Here is a 20,953-nt window from a genome sequence, read left to right on the forward strand (position 1 = left end):
CGGAACCAGCCAAAGGCCCGTCAAGTTCTGACAGGTGGGTGGGAGAAGGGGGTGGGAAGCCCGGGTTCCAGGCCTTCTCGCCCGCAGGACTTAAAAATATCGAGAACGTGCGGTGCTGAATTAGCAGGAGAGGACATTTCCCTTCCTTCTTCCGGAAGGCCTGAGACGTAAGCCAGTCCAGTTCTGCAAAGTCCTGCCCTGGGACCTATTTCTCCACCATGCCAGAGGATGGGAGAAGGGTGGGATAATAGGCTGAAAAGTTGGGCAATGGCTTTTCTATGGGGGGATACCGGGAGATGGGAATGAGACAGTCACTGCCCACAGGGGAGAGATGGGTTCGAATTCACTCTCAGGCACAAAACTCGATGAGTGACTGTGGGCCAGTGGTTCGTTCCCACCTTCTCTGATCTCAGTAGAGTCATTGCGAGCAACAGAAGGGGGAAGAATACATCGGCAACCCATGAAGAGCCCTGCTGGATCAGGCCAGTGACCCATCTAATCTAGCAACCTACTGTTACGTCCGAGCACAGGGATTCAGAGGTCAACTGCCTCTGGATATGGAGGTTCCCCCTCAGTCTGGCAGCCACTGATAGATTTGTCCTCCACAAACCTTCCCATTCAAAGCCCTCTAAGCTTGGGGCTGTCCTCTGGCAGTGACTTCCAAGGAGACTGGTGATCTTTGGGAGGAAAGGGAGGACAAATGCACAGGAGAAGAAAGGAGGGTGTCGTGAAAGGAGGGGGACTCCTACATTGCTCCCAGGAATCGGCATCTCCAGAGGGTTCTGTACTCTGATGAACCAATCTGCAGCCCTCTGCATGGAGCACAAAAAGCTCCCCTGATCCCCAGCACTGGCACCTGCAGGATTTGAACCTGGAACACGACAGTGGTCTGATGTTGGGGCCTAACTGGGTCTCTGCAGTGTGGTGGTCAGATGAGGATCTGGGAGACACAGGTTCAAATGCCCACTCTGCTGTGGAAGCTTGCTGGGTGACCTTGAGGAAGGCATCCTCTGACCTTGAGCCAGTCTTCAAGCAGCAGCTGGACAGCTACTTCTCACGGATGCTTTAGGGCTGATTTTGCACTGAGCGGTGGGGGGGGGGGGGCGTTGGACTAGATGGCCTGTCTGGCCCCTTACAATTCTAGGATGCTCTCTCACCAATCTCTGTGGATGCTTAGGCACTTCTAAACTATTTCCTCATCTCCCGGAGAAATGACTTACATGACAACACTGACATGACAATGTCCATCTCCAAGAATGCAACGGATTGAGAACCAATAAAACCTTATCAATGTTTGAATGGCTGGCATACAGATAACAGTTGCAACAGATATATATATATATAAAGGTATCCCCTGTGCAAGCACCGAGTCATGTCTGACCCTTGGGGTGACGCCCTCTAGCGTTTTCATGGGAGACTCAATACGGGGTGGTTTGCCAGTGCCTTCCCCAGTCATTACCGTTTACCCCCCAGCAAGCTGGGTACTCATTTTACCGACCTCGGAAGGATGGGAGGCTGAGTCAACCTTGAGCCGGCTGCTGGGATTGAACTCCCAGCCTTATGGGCAAAGCTTTCAGACGGCTGCCTTACCACTCTGCGCCACAAGAGGCTCTCTCTCTCTCTCTCTCTCTCTTTATATATATATATATATATATATATATATATATATATATATATATATATATATTTGGGGACCCTTTACAGATGCTTATTGTTGTTATAATTTGTTTGTTTTTTTCCTGTTTGGGGGTTGCAACTAATTATAAAAAATGGGGGGGGGGGAAATCCACTCAATATGCTCAGAGGAAAGGGGAAGATCACCGAAAGACAGAGCTGCCCGACACCTTGAAACTTCAATAGCCGTCATTAAAGAACTCAACCGTCTGGGAAAGGACAACAAACCAGAATCGGCGTGCTTGGGAATGCAATCCAGCATACCAATGGCTTCTTAATTATCAACCAAATCTATCCTCAGAACCTCCAGACTGCTCGAGACACACCCCCAAGCCACCCTCTGCTGTAATAATCCGTCTCCGGGATGCTAGGATAATAGGGTTTCTAAAAAAACATGCAAATCCTAGATGACACCTGCACAGAACCCAACAGCAGACGGAGAAGCCTGCACACCTGTTAATTCCTGGCAGTGCAGCCTGGGAGTTTGGGGAACTGCATTTTGATTGGCATCGTGAATCTGCAGGGCAGCAACCCAGGAGGGGAAAACCTGACAGGAGGAAGAATATCGAACCCAGGCCTAGATGGCCTGAATCAAACGGACCCAGCGAGGAAAAGCAAACGGGTGGCAGCTCAAACTGGTGGCAGCTCACCAATCAACAGCGTCCGATCAAAGAATGAAAATGGAATTTGGGTCTTCGCACCCTCCTCTGCCTAGGGTGGGAAAGGGCGGGCTATGTCTCCGTGGCTTTGATACTCCAGTTTTGGAGCAGAAAGCCACTCCCTGTCCCTTGGCTCCCCCGCCCCCACCCCCGCTCTGCAAAAGACCTCCCCGAGGGAGCTGATTCATCGGCACCTGAAAGATTCTGCCACTGTGGCATGCCAAGGGATCGCAGCGTTTGATGCGAGGGAAGATGCTGGCAGGAGGCCGATCCCCTCTTGGGGCATCTGCCAGCCACGGCGTTCACAGCCTCATCATCCGACGCCGGTCGTCCGAGGACAGGGGCGGAAAGCAGGCCCGAGGAGAACTCCAGGCTAATCATACACACACCCAAGGAGAATACCAGAGAAGGGTCACAAGGATCTAGGTCAGGTATGCAGCCCCACGCTGTCTGTTCAGTCCCGACTTGAGACTGCCGCCTCCCTGGTAGGGACTTGGCTCAGGAGGATGGAGCTGCCAAAAGGGCAAGGTCGAGCAAGGTTGCAGGAGGCAGGATGTTTGGGAGGGCCGTCGTTTACCGGGGCGTCACGAGCCCCTCGGCAGCATGAAACCCAGCAGTTCTCCGTTCTGCTCTCGTGGGGCTAACGTGGAAGGAAATCCAATCCAAACACTTGGTCACTGGGTAGATCCTTATCCTCCATGCTTGAGGCTCATCCTGAACTGAGCATGGGATTGGACTAGATGGCCTCTTTGCCCCCTTCCAACTCCAGATCTCAGAAGCTAAGCAGGGCAGATCTCCAAGGACTTGGATGTAGTCCCTCCAAGAGACATTAGGGATCATGTCTTAGAGGCAGGCAATGGCAAACCACCTCCCATCATCTCCTGCCCAGCTGCCAGACCATCCTTGGATCTCCTGTCTTCAATACACAGATGCTGTACAATCGATCGAGCGACAATTAAACAGATAGGACGGTTCACGTAACACATTTGAATACACCCCTTTCTCCTTTTATTCTGATAATAACCAGGAAGCCCAGAGAACCTAGCGGCACAGCAGAGGATTCGATCCATGGTCTCCCCAGTCCGAGACTGACCAGTGATTTCACCCACGTTATCGGCAAACGCAATGCCCTCTTGCAGAGCTCAGGCGGACCTCCCTACCCCTTCCAGTGAAGGCCCCACCATCTCTGCTCCCATTGAGAGCAGCTCCTTCAACACCCAGCAGACGCATCCTATAGGGTCAATTCCCCCAGCCCGAGAAAGTAAAAACTCAGCGTCTCATGGCAGCAAATGACCGGCCGATATTCTCATTGCTTTGAGCGCAGACGAGCTTGCGGTGACAGTCATTGTGCTTTAACAGGGAAATGAACACCCTCCCTATGAAGCTGTCTCACTAATTAACTGGCTCCCCTGACAAGTCATTCCAGGTGAAGGTGCCAGGGATGTGGCTGGGCTTGACGGCTTCATACCCTATCGAAATGTCCCGTGGGTGAGTGCCCAGGTGTGCTGCCCCCAAATACCGCCTTGGCAGCACACTTCTTCTATCCAACAAGCGACGCGATCTTTCTTTGAGGTCAGGGTGAAGAGCGAATCGGACGGACGGGACGGGAAATGGAAACTGGGGAGGGAGAAGGGGGCACCAAGAGAGCTGCACGGCCAACATCTCGTCCTTGCTATAATTCCGGATCGGAAGGTGGTCAAAAAAATCATGAAAACGGACGCATTCCATAATGAAGAAATGAAGAGCCGAACTCCAGAGAAGCAGCCGTGTCCCAGCAAAAATGAACAAACAAGAAAGCAATTTTTTAATCTCGCATGAGCTAGATATCGGGGAGGGCGGAGAGGGATCACAGAGTGGTTCAGCAGTGAAATGGGCTGCAGAAGGAGGGGGTGAGCTTCCCCCTCACTGGTGATCTTTAACCAGTGGCTAGACCAGTGGTTCTCAACCTGGGGGTCGAGACCCCTTTTGGGGTGGAATGACCTTTTCACAGGGGTCGTGGCAGAGCAAGCAGCTTGGCCAGGGGTGGGGGCATCACCCGAAAGCTCACGCCTTGAATAAATCTTTGTTGGTCTTAAAGGGGCTGCTGGACTCTGATTTTATTGTGCTACTTCAGACCAACACGGCTGGCTACTCATTTGAATCTAGGAAAGGGAAAAACACACACCCTCATGTATAAACCAATGCTTGTCTAATGAAGACCCACAATGTACAACTGTCAAAGCAGGCTCTCTTCCGCAAAAATGTGCGTGGCAAGAAAAACGTATCCTTATTTAGGAGACCGTAAAATCTGCAGGAGTCTATAAACAGGCAGTTCTACTACAGATCCCAAACTTCCGTCTTCTCAGGGCACGGCTGCACCTTTGTTCCTTTGCCCCTCCTCTTCAAACACGGGAGCTAGATTAGCACGCCAGCAAAACAAACCAAGAAAGCGACCTGGCGGGTTTGTAAACGCTGTTCCAAAACGTGGAGATCTTTTCAAGTAGGGCATCCCGGAGCTTGAAATCAGCATGTTTTCCAGGCGTGGGAAATAGAGCAGAGAAGGGGGGAACTGAACGGTTCGCGTTAACACCGGGTCACGTTCGAGGGACTGCGTTTCTCCGTGTGCAAAAGGGAACGGCACAAAACGGCTTTAGGTAGGAATGTTATCAAACGAGGCGGGCCGAAATCGAAGGACACTTGGGGAGTGGGCCGACCGTGTTGGCCAATAGCAAAGAGGCACAAAGGCAAACAAATAAATAAGATGCAAGGCCCTCTGGGAAGCCTGGCGCTCAATTGATCTGACAGTGCCCGTATCTCAGACAACCGGCTGAGAAAGAGTCTGTGCAGAGTCCTTCAAAAACATTCCAACCGTCTCCCCAGAACCATCCAGAGACTGGCATGGCGTACATAGAAGCCCGAGTGAGAAGGAACTGAATCATTCTCTCTCATTTACCAGCTCTCTCCCTCTCTCCCTTTCCCACACACACCTATGCAATTGGCTGTCTGTGCTAAAGGCTGTGATCAGTCGCTTCAAAAAGCCCCCCTGCCTTTGAACACTCAAAAAGGTTAAGCTCCAGAGCTTGAGACCTGCAGGGGACAAAAGTCCAGGAAGATGGTGGCTGTAATGAGGAGGGGAATGAAGACCCTAAGAACGTAAACAGAACACGGCTAGAGGAGACCGGTGGTTTGTCTAGCCAAGCATCTTGCCTCGCACAGTGGCCAACCAGTTCCTGGTGAGGACCAACAACGGGGCATAGAGGCCAAGGCCTTCCAATGAATATAAGAAGAGTCCTGCTGGATCTGACCAGAGGTCCATCTAGTCATGTATCCTGTCTCACACAGTGGCCAACCAATTCCTCTGTTGGACCAACCATAGGGCACAGAGGCACCTTCCCCTGACATTGTAACCTGGCTCTGGAATTCAGAGGTTTTGTGTCACTGAATGTGACCTTCACCACGGCGAGTAGCACTGATTGACCTCTCCTCCATGAATCTGCCTAATCCCCATTTAAAGTTGTTTGTTCCCATGGCCATTGTGACATCCCCCACATATTAATGACTCTCTATGTCAGGGGTAGTCAAACTGCGGCCCTCCAGATGCCCATGGACTACAATTCCCATGAGCCCCTGCCAGCAAATGCTGGCAGGGGCTCATGGGAATTGTAGTCCATGGACATCTGGAGGGCCGCAGTTTGACTACCCCTGCTCTATGTAAACAAGTGTCTCCTCCTTGTCCATCCTGAATCCACTGAAGTCATCTGATGCCCTCAAGCTCTTGTATTTTGGGAGAGGGAGACAAAATTTCCCTTTGTCGGCCATGACCATGAGCATATATTATCATATCATCTGATAAATGTTTAACAAATTTAAAATATATATTTATATTAAAATTAAGTAATTCCCACCCATTTGGGAAACCCTTCTAAGGGCTGTCAAGAAACCCCAGGGTTTAACAAAATGCCTGCAGGAAAGAATCCAATCTGAGCAAGGCAGGGTTAGGGTCATGAACTGGCCCAACCAGTCGTGAATCGGCCAAGACTGTTTCAAAGTCACAGAAGCACAACAATTATCCCGGCTCGCACTTTCTAGGGAGGCCCGGTCTGTCAGAGTTACCTCTGCATACGAATTCCAATTCAGCAACTTCACGATGCAGTTTCCCTTTGAGCCATTTCATTTTATTTTCCAGCAGCAGCTTTTAAACTCAGTGTTAGAAGATCCAGGAAAGGGTGTAGTGGAGCAGGGTCAGGCTGGAACGCAGCTCTGGGACTTTTTCCAGACCGCGAGCAACGATATGATCAATGGGGAGCTCTTGGTGGAGACAGCTCTGCTTGGATGTGACACCTGCTCTCACCTGCTCTCTCTAGAGCAGGGCTTCCGGCAACGCTGCAATTACACAGGCACGCTGAGGAAAGGAGCCATTGTCAGGGTGGTTAGTTTCTGCCTTTAACAGGATTCGAACTCTGGCCGGGAATCTCTGATTCCTCCTTGATTCACACAAAACCCAAGAGATCCCTTTCTTTCCTTCCCCTCCCTCTTTCCTTGTCGCTGCCCTCCTCCCTCCCTTTCTACAAGGCAGGAAGTTAATCAGGGCTGGTACTTGGAAGGGAGACCACCAAGAATGGCTTTGCAGAGGAAAGCCGTGGCAAACCTTGCCTTGAAAGTCCCTTGCTAGGATCATCATAAGTTGGAAGCTACTCAGGGATAGTAGAATCATGGAAGGGACCATACAGGCCATCTAGTCCAACCCCCTGCTCAACGCAGGATCAGCCCAAAGCATCCTAAAGCATCCAAGAAAAGTGTGTATCCAACCTTTGCTTGAAGACTGCCAGTGAGGGGGAGCTCACCACCTCCTTAGGCAGCCTATTAGGCAGATCACCAAGGGAGATTCTACAGGGGAAGGCCATGGCAAACCACCTCTGCTGCTTACTTGCCATGAAAACGCTTTGTTGGGGTCACCATATGCTGGAAGCTACATGGGGGCAGTACTTGGAAGGGAGACCACCAAGGAAGACTCTGCAGAGGAAAGCAGTCGGTGTATCCTCTGGGTTGTGGCTCAGGACTGCGGCAACTGCTTGGCATGCAGAAGGTCCCAGGTTCAATCCCTGCCATCTCCAATTAATGATCTGGCAGGAAGTGATGAGAAAGACTTCAACTTGGGACCCTGGCTCAGTGGTAGAGCATCACCTTGGCATGGAGAAGGTCCCAGGTTCAATCCTTGGCATCTCCAGTTCCAAGGACCAGGCAGAAGATGATGGGACAGACCTCTGCTTGAGACCCTGGAGGGCAATACACGGACAATACTGACCCTGATGGGCCAACGGTCTGACTCTGTAGAAGGCAGCTGACAAAAGGTTGTTCACACAGAAATGGGGTGAAAAGCTCCCTGGGAAACCCTCATCCCAAGCTGTCTTCAGTAGGGGCCGTCCTCTGTTTTACGAACAGGATGCAGGAGAAGAAGACAAGGCCATCACAACGAAACCAAATGAACGGCAAATCTTCATCATAGACTTCTCTCGTTTTCAGTAACCTTCTGGGAATGGAAGATGCGTGCGTGCTTGTGAATTTGCTGACTAGAGATCTCAAACTGACATCTGCACCAGTCCCGGGATCCTTTGGGGGAAGCCAAGAGGGCGAAGGTGGGTTCAAACTGCTACAGGTCGTTAATAAAAACTTATTCAAATTACTCACTGGCTCAGCTCAGCCTTTCTCAACTAGGGCTTCGTGACACCCTGGGGTTTCTTGATGGCCTTGGAAGGGTTTCCCGAATAGCTGGGCGTTAATTATTTATTAATCTATTTTTTTAAAAATTTGCTAAATGTTTATCGAGGAATAGGACCACATATGGTCATGTTGACCCGACCCACCTCCTCTCCCGAAATGGCCAATGATGGGCCTGGAGGGGGTGGGAAGGGGAGGGGCCCCGGATGGGCGTGTCCACAGCTGTGCTTCCCAATCATATTCTGCAGAATCGCGCCACTTCTGGGGTTTCTTGAAGCCCAAAGAAACCTTCAGGGGTTTCTCAAAGGTAAAAAAGTTGAGAGAGGCTACTCCTGGCACAGTGCCCCCCCCCCACCACCAATTTTGCCGTTCCTGCCATCTGCTTTCTGAGTATACTGTATCCACCCGGTCTCAGCTATGCGCACCCAGCTTAATGTTTGTTCTCTTTGCCCGCCACGCTGTTCCCATTACAGAGCTAAACACCGGGTTTGCAGAGAACCGGCCATCCCCCCCCCCCCAGACCAAATTAGCTTTTTAATTAAATTAACTTGAAATGAGCACAATCCTTTGTTCTCTGAACTACATAACTCGGACAAGTAAGGGCTCATTCCGTCTTGTTCTGTTTGGCTTTTTCTCCAAATGCAGATGACAAGGGAAGGGAGTGGTGGGGCGGGAAGATTCCCGGGTGAAAACTCCCAACATTTGTAAATAATGCTGGAGTCCAATTAGAAAAGAAATCTGTTTCCCCAGTTACGCTCCTCTAAAGGCTGCCTTATAGATGATATCTCCCCATACCTGTGGTTGGCAGCTGGCAAGATAATATTGCTCCCTATTTAACGGTGAGACAGGGAGATCCACTGCGAGATGGGAGTCAGTGTGAATGCCCTGCCACGGGTTCAAATCCTGCCCGTACACACCAATCAAGAAGTTCTCGGGCTGACTCACCACACCTCGAAGAGTTATTGGGTCACAGTAGGGGAAGGCTGGGATTTTTGTTTAATGTAATAATTTTAAAAAGGGTCTTTGGTTGAGGTCAGAGCATGGGAGACCAGAAGGGACCCTCCAGGTTAGATGATCATTGGTAGTGGACTGCTGGCACCCATGGATTGTCCCTGGAGCCGCAGAGAGGGAACTGTTGGATCAGGGGGAGCATATAGATATGCTCTTAACAGAGGGATTAATTATCTTTTATGTATTTTATGTGGAGTATTAATATCATATAACCCGCCTCGAGACGGCTTGGCTGATTGTCGTGGGCAATAAATCTAATTATCCTCATCATCAATTGTGCAAAGGGGAGAGAAGGGCCAAGGGCTAAAACTCCAATCTCAGAGAGATTGTGCACCTGCCCCAGAGCCTCAAGGGAGGGTAGAATACAAATATAATTCATAAACAAACAAACAAATAAATAAAATAAGGGAAGTGGAGATGACCAAATACATCTTTTTATGTTGCTCTTTGTCTGAAACAGCCCGTAGTGAGCTTACCCATCCCCTTTGGAATAGGAAGCCATTCCCAAGAATTACTCCTGGGGGAAAAGCCTCAGGTTTTATTCCAGATAGCAAAATTTTATGCCCACACAATTCAAGCCCAGCAGAAGGATATAAAATACTCCCAAACCATTATAATCCCATGTCCTTTTAAGTTACCCAAACTGAAATGTTTACATTTTTTATTGCCTAAATGTTTTATCACGCTTAATCTTTGCGTTCTGGCCTGTATAGATGAGCTTGACTTGACAAGGGGTAAACACCAGGCTGCCAACCTCCAGTTGGCACCTGGAGATCTCTCAGTATTACAATTTCTCTTGGGGAGGCTGGCTGGCTCCCTTGGAGAAAATGTCTGATTCGGTGAACTCTATGGCCTTGCGCCTTGCTTAGGTCTCTCCCCAAACCATTTCCTGCCCAGGCTCCATCCCCCAAATCTCTAGGAATAACACAGAGCTGGCAACCCTAGGTAAAACAACTGGGTTTTTTTTGGGGGGGGGGTTGGGGAGGGGGCAAAGCTCCTTATCTCCTTCACATTTCATGGGGCTGGTTTCAAGAAGAAGAAGAAGAAGAAGAAGAAGAAGAAGAAGAAGAAGAAGAAGAAGAAGAAGAAGAAGAAGAAGAAGAAGAAGAAGAGTTGGTTCTTATATGCCGCTTTTCCCTACCCAAAGGAGGCTCAAAGCGGCTTACAGCCCTGATATCACAGCTGGCTGCATGTGGGGGAGCGCAGAATCGAACCTGGCATGCCAGATTAGAAGTCCGCACTCCTAACCACTACACCAAACTGGCTCTCAGCATGAGTGCTGCCTAGGGAGACCCTGGTGGTCTCCAGGCACAGCATCCCAATGACCTGAGCACTGACAGAACCTTTCCAGCTCCTCGGCCCAAAGCAGTCCCACGCTGATGGCTGCCTTCTCCAGCTTGGATTCCTCGGCCACAGTTACATGAAATTTCTCAACAGCATCGCCCCATCCCGCTGGGTCTTTCCAGTGAAAGTGCCCTCTGCCTAATTCTCAGCCTTTCTGGAAGCCATTTGTCCTCCTTAGGTCTCCTCAACCGCTACCCTTTAACCCAGTGGTCCCCAACCTTTCTGAGGCTGGGGACCGGCAGGGCAACTGCCCCGCCCGCGCATCGCGCATGCATGCATGGGCTGTGCCCGTGCATGCGTGGCCGGGCCGTGCATGCGCCATGCACGGCCGAAACAGTGCATGCGCTGCACTTTTGTGCATGCACAAAAGTGCTGTGCATGCGCAATTTCTGTTGCGCATGGCGCATGTGCGCAGGCACGGCACGGCTGCGCATGTGCAGTGCACAGCGCAGCCCTGATTCCCTCTCCCCGCCCTCGCGCAGTAAGAAGCTTCCCAGGCTGCAAGCTTACGGCCTGGGAAGTTTTTTACTGCAGGGGGGGGGCGGGGAGAGGGAGCCGCGGTCCGGCGCCATGGCTGCGTGCCGCAAGTTGGGGACCACTATCCTTTAACCTCCCGACCTAATTTCTCCTCCCCAACTCCTGATCTGCCGGTATGCGGGGGAATGGTTTTTTGTTTTTTTTAAATACTTAACCTAAGCTCTGCCGTGCAAATGCACCTCGGTGTAGGCAAACGCATGATTGCTACACATGTAATTAGATGTAATAGTTAGCTGTGCCCTGTAGTTAATCCCTTTCATCTCCGACGATACAAGATGAAGCAGGGCTGGAAAAGGCCCTCGTGGACTTGGGGAACTGGAAACGATTAGGGACCCCCCCCCCTCCCCGCCCAGCCTTGGTGTTCATGAAATCCCGATAGCATCTCCCGGCTTTTTGCTCCGTGACAGCAAAACACTATAAAGATATGAAAGAGATGTGCCTCACCCCACAAAAATGAGTCTTGGCTCTCCCAAACCTTTACCTCAGGTTCATATCTCCTCGACTGCTCCCAAAAAGTGTTCAAGCCCAGCAAGGGACCGGAGCTAATAGAGCAGAGGGTCTCCACGAGTCCTAAAGGTGCCTGTATGAAACACCGACAGAGAAGCTACTGCCTTGTATGAAGGCTCCATCAAGGTCTGTATTATCTCCTCGGCACGGGGGTGACTCTCTGGGGGTCTCAGCTTGAGGCCTTTCACTTCACCTACCTCCTGAACCTTCTAAGACAGCTTGATGAAGTAGTTAGGAGTGCGGACTTCTAATCTGGCAAGCCGGGTTTGATTCCCTGCTCCCCCCACATGCAGCCAGCTGGGTGACCTTGGGCTCGCCACGGCACTGATAAAGCTGTTCTGACTGAGCAGGAATATCAGGGCTCTCTCAGCCTCACCCACCCCACAGGGTGTCTGTTGTGGGGAGAGGAAAGGGAAGGTGATTTTAAGAGAGAGAAGCGGCATATAAGAACCAACTCTTCTTCTTCTTCAGTAATATCAGGGCTCTCTTAGCCTCACCCACCTCACAGGATGTCTGTTGTGGGGAGATGAGAAGGAAGGCAACTATAAGCCACTTTGAGCCTCTTCCGGGTAGAGAAAAGCGGCATATAAGAACCAACTCTTCTTCTTCTTCAGTAATATCAGGGCTCTCTCAGCCTCCCCTCCCTCACAGGGTGTCTGTTGTGGGGAGAGGAGAAGGAAGGCAACTATAAGCCACCTTGAGCCTCCTTCGGGTAGAGAAAAGCAGCATATAAGAACTAACTTTTCTTCTTCTTCCTCTAACAGGAGCTGCCAAGGACCTAGGCCCTTCTGTGTGCCAAAGAGATGCTCCACTGCTGAACCATGAGCCCCCTCTTACAAAAATTTTAATTTTTCCGAACTTCAGTGCCAAGTGACTCCTTGTACAAATACAGATATGTCTCCAGTTGTCTTCAAAGGGTACCGTCTTCAGATATATGATGTTTCCCGATTGTCCAGATTTTAAGTGTCCCTTGCATTTTCGCCTCACCTTTTCCTCAAAGATGCTCGGGGCTTGCTCTCCCTTCAACACCAAATTGGCGCAACAACCCTGCGAGGGAGGCTAGGTTGAGAGCAAGTCACTTAGGGAGCGTCTTAGGCTGGTTCGATACACTGGTCACTCATTTGCAGAGCGATGGTTGTTTTTTTTTTCTTGAGAAAAATCAATGCCGGCCGTTCTATTAAAAGCAACACTCAAGTTACCGTGCATCAGCAAATTTGTAGGACACTGAGCATTTAACAGAGAGAAACATTTCAGTCTAAAACAGCATCCCACCAAGATGCCAATAAAGGACAATAAGGGAGGCAGGCGGGAATTAAGCTAATAAAATCTCAGAAGCGATAGAAATGGCATTTAATAGTAAAATCGGCAGTAATAAAACCAGCAATCAGTAGTAAACATTAAGGGAACCATTGGCAGAAATTACAACAATGCCGGAGCATTGAATTGGAACAAAGGGACGCTAAAAGCTAGATTAATATAAAAAAAAATTGTTTAAACCTTTAGAAGGACAATTGCAGATCCATCGGAGGACTGAAATACACCCACTTAATTTCTTACTACTTTATGCCCCATATGGTACAAAATGGATTTCAGGCGCTTAAGAGGCAAATCTGCATTAGTATTTTTTTACTTCCCACAAGGAATCCTGGGAATTGTAGTTTGCTAAAAGCTACGTGTTTGGCCCCTGTAGCTTTGGTCACAGAACTACAACGGCCAGAATTCCTTGCGAAGGAGAAAGTGACTTGAATCTGTGTTCACGTGCGCAAATCACCCTTCCAAACTTGAATGCTTTATTGGGGACTATCACGTCTGTTTCCACCCAAAGATGCATTATGGGGTACTCATTTCCAATTGAAGCCATTTGGAGCAAATCATAGAATCGCAGAGCTGGAAGGGACCTCCCAGGATCATCTAGTCCAGCCCCCTGCAGAATGCAGGAGCTCACAACTACCTGCTCACCCACGGCGACAAACACTGGCACATCCCTTCCTGCGTACCCACTCACAATCTGCCAAGTTCATAAATCGTTCAAGTAAGCTGTCTGTGCCCGCAGGTCTCCCTGGTATGGGTGCATGCCGTTTGGTCCAGAGGGCTGCTTCTGCTGCAAAAAAGATGCATGTAACCTGCAAGAGGCTGCAGACCCTCAACATTTACCTCTTAATAGTAGGCAAAAAGAAATACTGTGCTCACATAGCCTATGCCAAAAAGTCTTTTCAAGATCAGACCTGACAGCCATACGCAAAAGACAGCAGCTGGACTTAATTTTGCCTTTCAGATAGAGACCAAAGGCAGATACATTCCCCATCTCTGATCTTTGACATCGTATCGACTCCCAACTTTGAACCACTGACTAGGAACATGTGTAAGAAGAGCGGGGAAATGAACAGCAAGGATGAAAATTGTGCAATTCCGCAATGTCTGAAAATTAATCCTTCTCCCCCCCGATCCCCCCAACATCTGGAACACCTCTTTGGGGAATACTGCAAGGGAAAACGGCTGGAGCTGCATGACACCTTTGCACCCCGCCAGCTGCTTCCAAATGTACCGACTGAATGAGCATAGGAAGCAACCTTAGAGTGAGTTAGACCACTGGCGTGCCAAGGTCAGGATTGTCTTCTGTGCTTGGCAGAAGCTCTCTGGGAGTTCAGACAGAGGCCTTTCACTCACCCATTTATCCGGAGATGCCAAGGAAAAAACCTAGGATTGTCACCATGCAAAACAGATGCCAGTTTGGTGTAGTGGTTAGGAGTGTGGACTTCTAATCTGGCATGCTGGGTGACCATGGGCTAGCCACAGCACTGATAAAGCTGTTCTGACCGAGCAGTGATATCAGGGCTCTCTCAGCCTCCCCTCCCTCACAGGGTGTCTGTTGTGGGGAGAGGAAAGGGAAGGCCACTGTAAGCCCCTTTAGGACTCCTTTGGGTAGAGAAAAGCGGCATAGAAGAACCAACTCTTCTTCTCCTTCTCCTTCTCCTTCTCCTTCTCCTTCTCCTTCTCCTCCTCCTCCTCTTCCACTGAGTCCTGGTCCTTGAGCTGCAGGAGTGAGCATATAGAATCAAGTGCATATAGCAAGCGTTGAATGGTTCCAGCAGGTTTGTAAAAAAAGAGCTTCTCCACCAGGTCTATGGTCGAGGCCTAAAAAACTCATTGGAATTGAGTTGGACTGCCCCTCAAAACCCCAGTTATACCCCATCTGGGGCTGGGTAAGCCCCCTCTGCCCCTCTTTCCTTCCTTGCCATTAGAATGGGCAATGAAGGGCAAAGCTGTTTACAGATGTTTAAATTATGGACTGTATCCTATACTCTTATATTCTTTTTTTATTTAGTCTGTATGTTTCACGGTAATGCACCCCATCCTGAGACCAAAGAAAGAGGTGGGAAAGAAATACAATAATTGTTGTTGTTTTTGATATTGTTAATAATAATAATAATAATCCATTTATAATTCTCATCAACTGGTGTCTCTCCCCGCAATACATCTCATGTGACCCTGGGGCTTCTGGGGTGTACCTACAGCCATCCCAGAATACTGCTCTTTTCACCAGGATGCAAGGACACAAAGCCTGTATCTCAATTATATCTGACCAAATCGGCCACATCCGTGACTTTTTTAATAGACTAATAGACAAAGGCCGGATTAGGAGGGCAGCATGGAGCCAGAGGCTGGAACATGGGGCTTGGCTGGAGTTACAACCCAGAATGAAACTTCAGCAAAACCTGATCCCAGCCTCTCCTTGTTGGACTGACCAACTGGGCGCCCAGCTGGCCCGCGGACAGGGCACTCGAGCGGCATAGGAAAACAATGCCCCCCCCCCACGCTCTTTGGCTGGAGAGGCAGAGCATTGCACCAAGACCCAGGAAGCCAACCCAGAAATCTGTCTCCACCGAGCGAGTGGGAAAGTACCCAGCACGGCCCCCGCTGGCGCAGCCAAGGTTTTCCTGTGCCAGCCCTACGGGCGGACAAAGCCGGTCTCCTCCCCTTTCCCTGGAAGGATGCGTCTGGGAAAAAGGAGCCCAAGCTCTATGACTCAGAACCGCCCCTCCAGGCCCAGGGCGAGCACAGCCTGGGAAACGTGGGTGAGGCCGTGCAGGCAGAGTCTCACCTGGTTGCTTTCCAAGGAAAAGGGGAGCAACGTCCCGGCGGCTCCCCCACCCCTAGCCCAGACACACGCACTCCACCCCGGATTACCACACTCAGCTTCTCCGGGGCCTGGAAAACCTCCGGCTTTTCTTCCTTTCCAGCATTCCACCGCATGGCAAGGAAGGCTGGCACGACGGGCAAGCGAGAACGAATGCCGGGCCGTGTAATTATCACAAATGCCAAGGAGGCTCCAGCACGACGAGGAGACGCCTGGAGAGGAGATGACTCCACGCAGCTCCAGCACCAGCGTGCCTACTGGAGGGGGAGAGGGCAGCTGTAGCTCAATGGGGTGACCTTCCGTGTGTACAGACAGCTCTTAGGAACAGCTGGGGAGGACAGCTGAGTCAGCTTGACAGAGCACTCCACAGGGATCCTCATGGCCTGGGGCAGGTCATGATTTCTTGGCTTTAACCTATTTAAGAGGGACTGCTCAGTAGCAAACCGGGCACGGAATTGTGCTGGTTTCCTGGAACAGTAAAAGGCCATTTCGTTATGGTCTTGGAAGACTAGCTGAGCAGCCTTTATTTACTAATTTCATGTGTACCCTTTCTTATTCCCCCAATGGGGACCCCAAAGTTGGCTGGCAATATTCTCCCCTTCGGCCTCACAACAAGCCGGCGAGGTAGGAGAGCATGATGCTGGCTCAGAGTCACCCGGCAAGCTCCACTGGTGGCAGGGGTGGGATTGGGGGGGGGGCTTGGACCAGGTCCCCCAGATTCTACTGAAAACAAAAAAGGGACACGAAACACACCTGACCTGTAAAACAAGCCAGGAACCAAAGAGGCTGAGAAGTCTAAAAACGGTTCTATTCTTAAGATGATTAAGTACACATTTTAACGCTTAGTACTAAAAGTCAATTAAAAACAATGTGTTAAAATCTCAGTAGAAAATATACAAAGATGCTAGGAGGGACACAAAATACGCCCAGATAATAAAACGACCTATAGAGATAAATATCCATAAACAAACCAAAAACTTTTTTGAATGAATAAAACAACTAAACAGATAAAACTATAACTTGATGACTACAAGGGAAGGAGGGATGGGCAATTCCCCCACCCCTGAATATCAGCAATCTAGCATTAATTTTTATCTATTGACTGAAGGCGCAAACAGACACCGGGGGGGGGGGGGGAGGGACTTGGTGATCAAATTGTCCAACCTTTCTAAACATTTCATTTAAATACAGCCGCCGAAAGGCTGCAGATTAAGACAGAATAGTGATAGAGGGTCGGGGGAGGGGTTAAGGCACTAAAGAACCAGCTTGGTGTAGTGGTTAAGAGCAGCGGCTTCTGATCTGGAGAGTCGGGTTTGGTTTCCCACTCCTCCTCCGCATGCAGCCAGCTGGGTGACCTTGGCCTAGTCACAGTCCTGTAAGAGCTGTTCTCACAGAACAACTCTGACAGAGCTCTCTGACAGAGCTCTCTCCCCTACCTCGCTCCTTTCCCACATGCAGCCAGCTGGGTGACCTTGGGCTTGCCACAGCACTGATAAAGCTGTTCTGACCGAGCAGGAATCTCAGGGCTCTCCCAGCCTCACCCACCTCACAGGGTGTCTGTTGTGGGGAGAGGAAGGGAAGGCGAATGTAAGCCGCTCTGAGACTCCTTCAGGGAGAGAAAAGCAGCATCTAAGAACCAACTCTTCTTCTTCTTCAATAATCTCAGGGCTCGCTCACCTCTCTCACAGGGTGTCTGTTATGGGGAGAGGGAAAGGTAAGCTCCTTTGAGACTACTACTACTACTACTACTACTACTACTACTACTACTACTACTACTACTACTACTACTACTACTTCTTCTTCTTCTTCTCCTTCTCATTCTTCCTTCTTCCTCTTCTTCTTCTTCTTCTTCTTCTTCTTCTTCTTCACAACTACCAAGTTTTAAGTCTTCTAAAATATTGTAAAGTGTGCATTTTCCATAGGAGAGCTAACAGCAGTTCTCTCTCCCTGCATGACTGTTCCAATCTGAATCTAGACACAATGGGCTATTTCCCAGTTAAAAATCACAGTGTCAGGAGACAGGATCACGGATTTCTCTGATGACAGAATCAGGTGGTGGCCAAAGGGAAAGACCTGGCGTCTTCAGTAAAGGTGCCGTCACAGATGATGTGCAGGACCTTGGAGAGCTGCTGCCAGTCTGAACAGACTCTAGGGGTGGCTAAACTTTCTCTCCAGATGTCCATCGACTACAATTCCCATCATCCCCTGCCAGCATGGGCTTATGGGAATTGCAGTCCATGGATGTCCATGGATATCTGGAGAACCACAGTTTGGTCACCCTGGAGTAGATGATGCTGACCTTAATAGACTTATTCAATATAAGGAAACTTCATGTGTTTCTGTCCTGCATATTAAGAACAGAGTTCTGTGTTCAAATCTGACTGCAAATGTCTAACATTTATATCTTCAAGGGGCCTCACATATATAATTTCCATGCACTTTAAAATAATCCTGCCACACAGACCTTTCCCCCCGGAAAATCAGCTAAGGTCTACAAATTTAATGCCAACTATCTTGAGAATTCATCGCCCAAGTGAGATTTGGACCAAGGACCTCCTGCTTAGTCAGGAATTATAGAATCACAGAGTTTGAAGGGACCTCCTGGGTCATTTAGTCCAACCCCCTGCACTATGCAGGAAACTCACAACCCCATCGCTCATCCACTGTAACCTGCCACCCCCTTGAGCCTTCACAGAATCAGCCTCTCCGTCAGACGGCTATCCAGCCCCCACCACCTCCTGAGGAAGCCTGTTCCACTGAGGAACCGCTCTCATTATCAGGAACTTCTTCCGGAAGTTTAGACAGAATTTCTTTTGAATTAATTTCATCCCATTCGTTCTGGTCTGTCCCTCCGGGGCAAGAGAGAACAACTCTGCTCTATCCTCTATATGGCAGCCTTTTAAATACTTGAAGATGGCTATCAGATCCCCTCTCAGTCACTTCCTCTCTAGGCTGAACAGACCAAGCTCCCCCAACCTTTCCTCATACGTCTTGGTCTCCAAACCCCTCACCATCTTTGTTGACCGCCTCTGGACACGTTCCACTTTGTCTTCAACTGTGGTGCCCAAAACTGAACACAGTACTCCAAGTGAGGCCGAACCAGAGCAGACTAAAGCAGAATAAAGAAAATAATGCCCTTCTGGTCTTTTAACAACTCTTCAACAAAACCAAAAGAAAAATAGTCTGGGGCAGTCCCCAACAGCGAAACGCTCCATGGGCTTTGGGGACAAGAGAATATTCCAGCTAGTTCTGAAGGATCTACAGGCCATTTGGACAGCTAAGAAGAGAAGGGTGCACATGTGTCTTACCTGCTCCCCTTCATAGTCAACAGGCTCGGGTTCCAGAGTGGCTCCATTCCCTTTCCTTAAGAGATCACCATCCAACAACAGAGGATCTTCTCTCGATGTGGACAACAGCCGTCTTCTGTCTGGGATTAAAAAAGAAAAGGGCAAAGACATCTTAGGAATCTGATGTGCCGCTTCGTTTGGAAAACAGAACTATTCGGTTTGGAAAACAAAAAACAGAACCCAGCTGGCAGGGGCTAATGGGAATTGTAGTCTATGGCCATCTGGAGGACCACAGATTGACCACCCCTGCTTTAGAGGGAACATCTGGTGCACACCTTTGGCTTTTGGGCTAAGTGGTGAGAAGCAACTCACCTGTTTGAACTGGCTGTAGGGTGAGGATTTCCTTCTACAACTGATGCTGCTACAGAGTTTCCCGAAGCATCTAGTGTTCCCATTCCCCCTGCACGGCTACTGTCTCCTGCATTCATGCAGCATTAGCAGGGGTGGCGATTCTGGCCATGACAGCATCTACCTCCTGACAAACAATTCCATAGGAGGAGTCCACGTTCTATTGGAGGAGTGGTTTCCATCCATTTCCTTCAACCTTGCAAAATATCGGCAAATACTATCAAGTAGATCTCATCCTCCCCCCCACCCTTAATAATTTGAGGCACCAGGCCCAGCAAAGGCAGAAACTGGGTGGGCCTTCGCCTGTCCCTGGAGGAGAGAGTTTACAAGAAGGGCAAGGTAAAAATGGGAAGAAGAGATACAACAGGAAGAGATGCAGCAGGAAATATTCCTCTGAGGGACTCTCTGGAGCTCCATAATGTTGATTTCTCGCCAACAGCTCCCTGGCGGCCCACAGGTCAAAACATGTTGCTTTTAAACCCTTTGCCAAGAGCTGCGTGCCCGATTTACTGCCCAAATTGGCTTGCCGTGTTGTCCCGCGTTCCCAAACCCTGCAACGTTCCCTCCCAGCCACCGACCGGCGCTCAAAGCTCCATCCGGCAAACTTTGGATTGACCCGAACTGACAGAGGCGTGCACCAAAGGAGCCCAGTCCCGGGGTGTTCGGCCCCTTTCTCTTCCAAGCGCACAAGCCATCGATGGCTTATCAGAGGGCCAATCCCGCAGTCCTCAGGTAACCTTCCGCCGGCCCCTTTCATTGAGGGTTCTCTGAAGGGCGAATTGCAGGCGCCGCTCCTATCAGGGCCGATAAGAGATTTCACTTCATTTCATAAACACAAACCTTTGCTTTTCTGCGGAACCTCTGCAACACCCTTTCCCAAGAGGCCTATGCGTTCAACAAGCAAATGACCCGGTGAGTCACCGTGAACAGAAGGAGTGCAGGAGACAAAATGCTGATAATAAGAGGACATCTAGGAGACGACGAGAAGGAGCAAACTGCACGTGGGATTCGCAAAGAACTTCTTGGCCTGAGCCACCTCTAGAGAGCTCAGTGCCCGCCCAGATCAGCAAAACTTTCAGCTAATCAGGGCTATTGGTCTCTTCGAGTAGCAATGCTTCTTTCAGAAGAGCGGGTGGGGAAGAGAGTCTTGGGTGCTGGACAAAAGCCTGGGAAGAGGAAGGAGCAGAGCTGTTCTCTCTTGCCCGAGAGGGACAGACCAGAACCAATGGGATGGAATTAATGCAAAAGAAATTCCATCTAAACATCCGGAAGAAGTTCCTGACAGTTAGAGCGATTCCTCAGTGGAACAGGCTTCCTCGGGAGGAGGTGGGTTCTCTGTCTTTGGAGATTTTGAAACAGAGGCTGGAGAGCCATCTGACAGAGAGGCTGATTCTGTGAAGGCTTAAGGGAGTGGCAGGTGACAGTGGATGAGCGATAGGGTTGTGAGTGTCCTGCATAGTGCAAGGGGTTGGACTAGATGACCCAGGAGGTCCCTTCCAACTCTTCTATTCTATGATTCTAAGATCCCTGTGCAAATCCCGACTTGTCATGGAATTTGCCTTTTTGCCAGGCTGCTGAGAGATGCCGATGAAGGATGGGGGAGTCAGGCGCCGTCACCTGAGCTCCGTGTAGGGAAGGTAGGCTGCAGCAATATTGAAAGCATGACACATTTTGTTTCTGTTCTCCCTTTC

General features: G+C 49.8%; 1 long non-coding RNA gene across 2 annotated transcripts in view; it reads right to left on the reverse strand.

The window, feature by feature from the left end:
- Positions 1-20,953, reverse strand: part of LOC143844417 (uncharacterized) — a 142,414-nt gene that overhangs the window by 17,979 nt on the left and 103,482 nt on the right. For both annotated transcript variants that reach the window (XR_013233975.1, XR_013233976.1), the window contains exon 3: positions 18,876-18,994. This is a non-coding gene — a long non-coding RNA (uncharacterized LOC143844417). The remainder of the gene's footprint in view (positions 1-18,875; positions 18,995-20,953) is intronic.

This window comes from Paroedura picta, chromosome 9 (genome assembly GCF_049243985.1).
Source record: "Paroedura picta isolate Pp20150507F chromosome 9, Ppicta_v3.0, whole genome shotgun sequence".
Taxonomy (NCBI): domain Eukaryota; kingdom Metazoa; phylum Chordata; class Lepidosauria; order Squamata; family Gekkonidae; genus Paroedura; species Paroedura picta.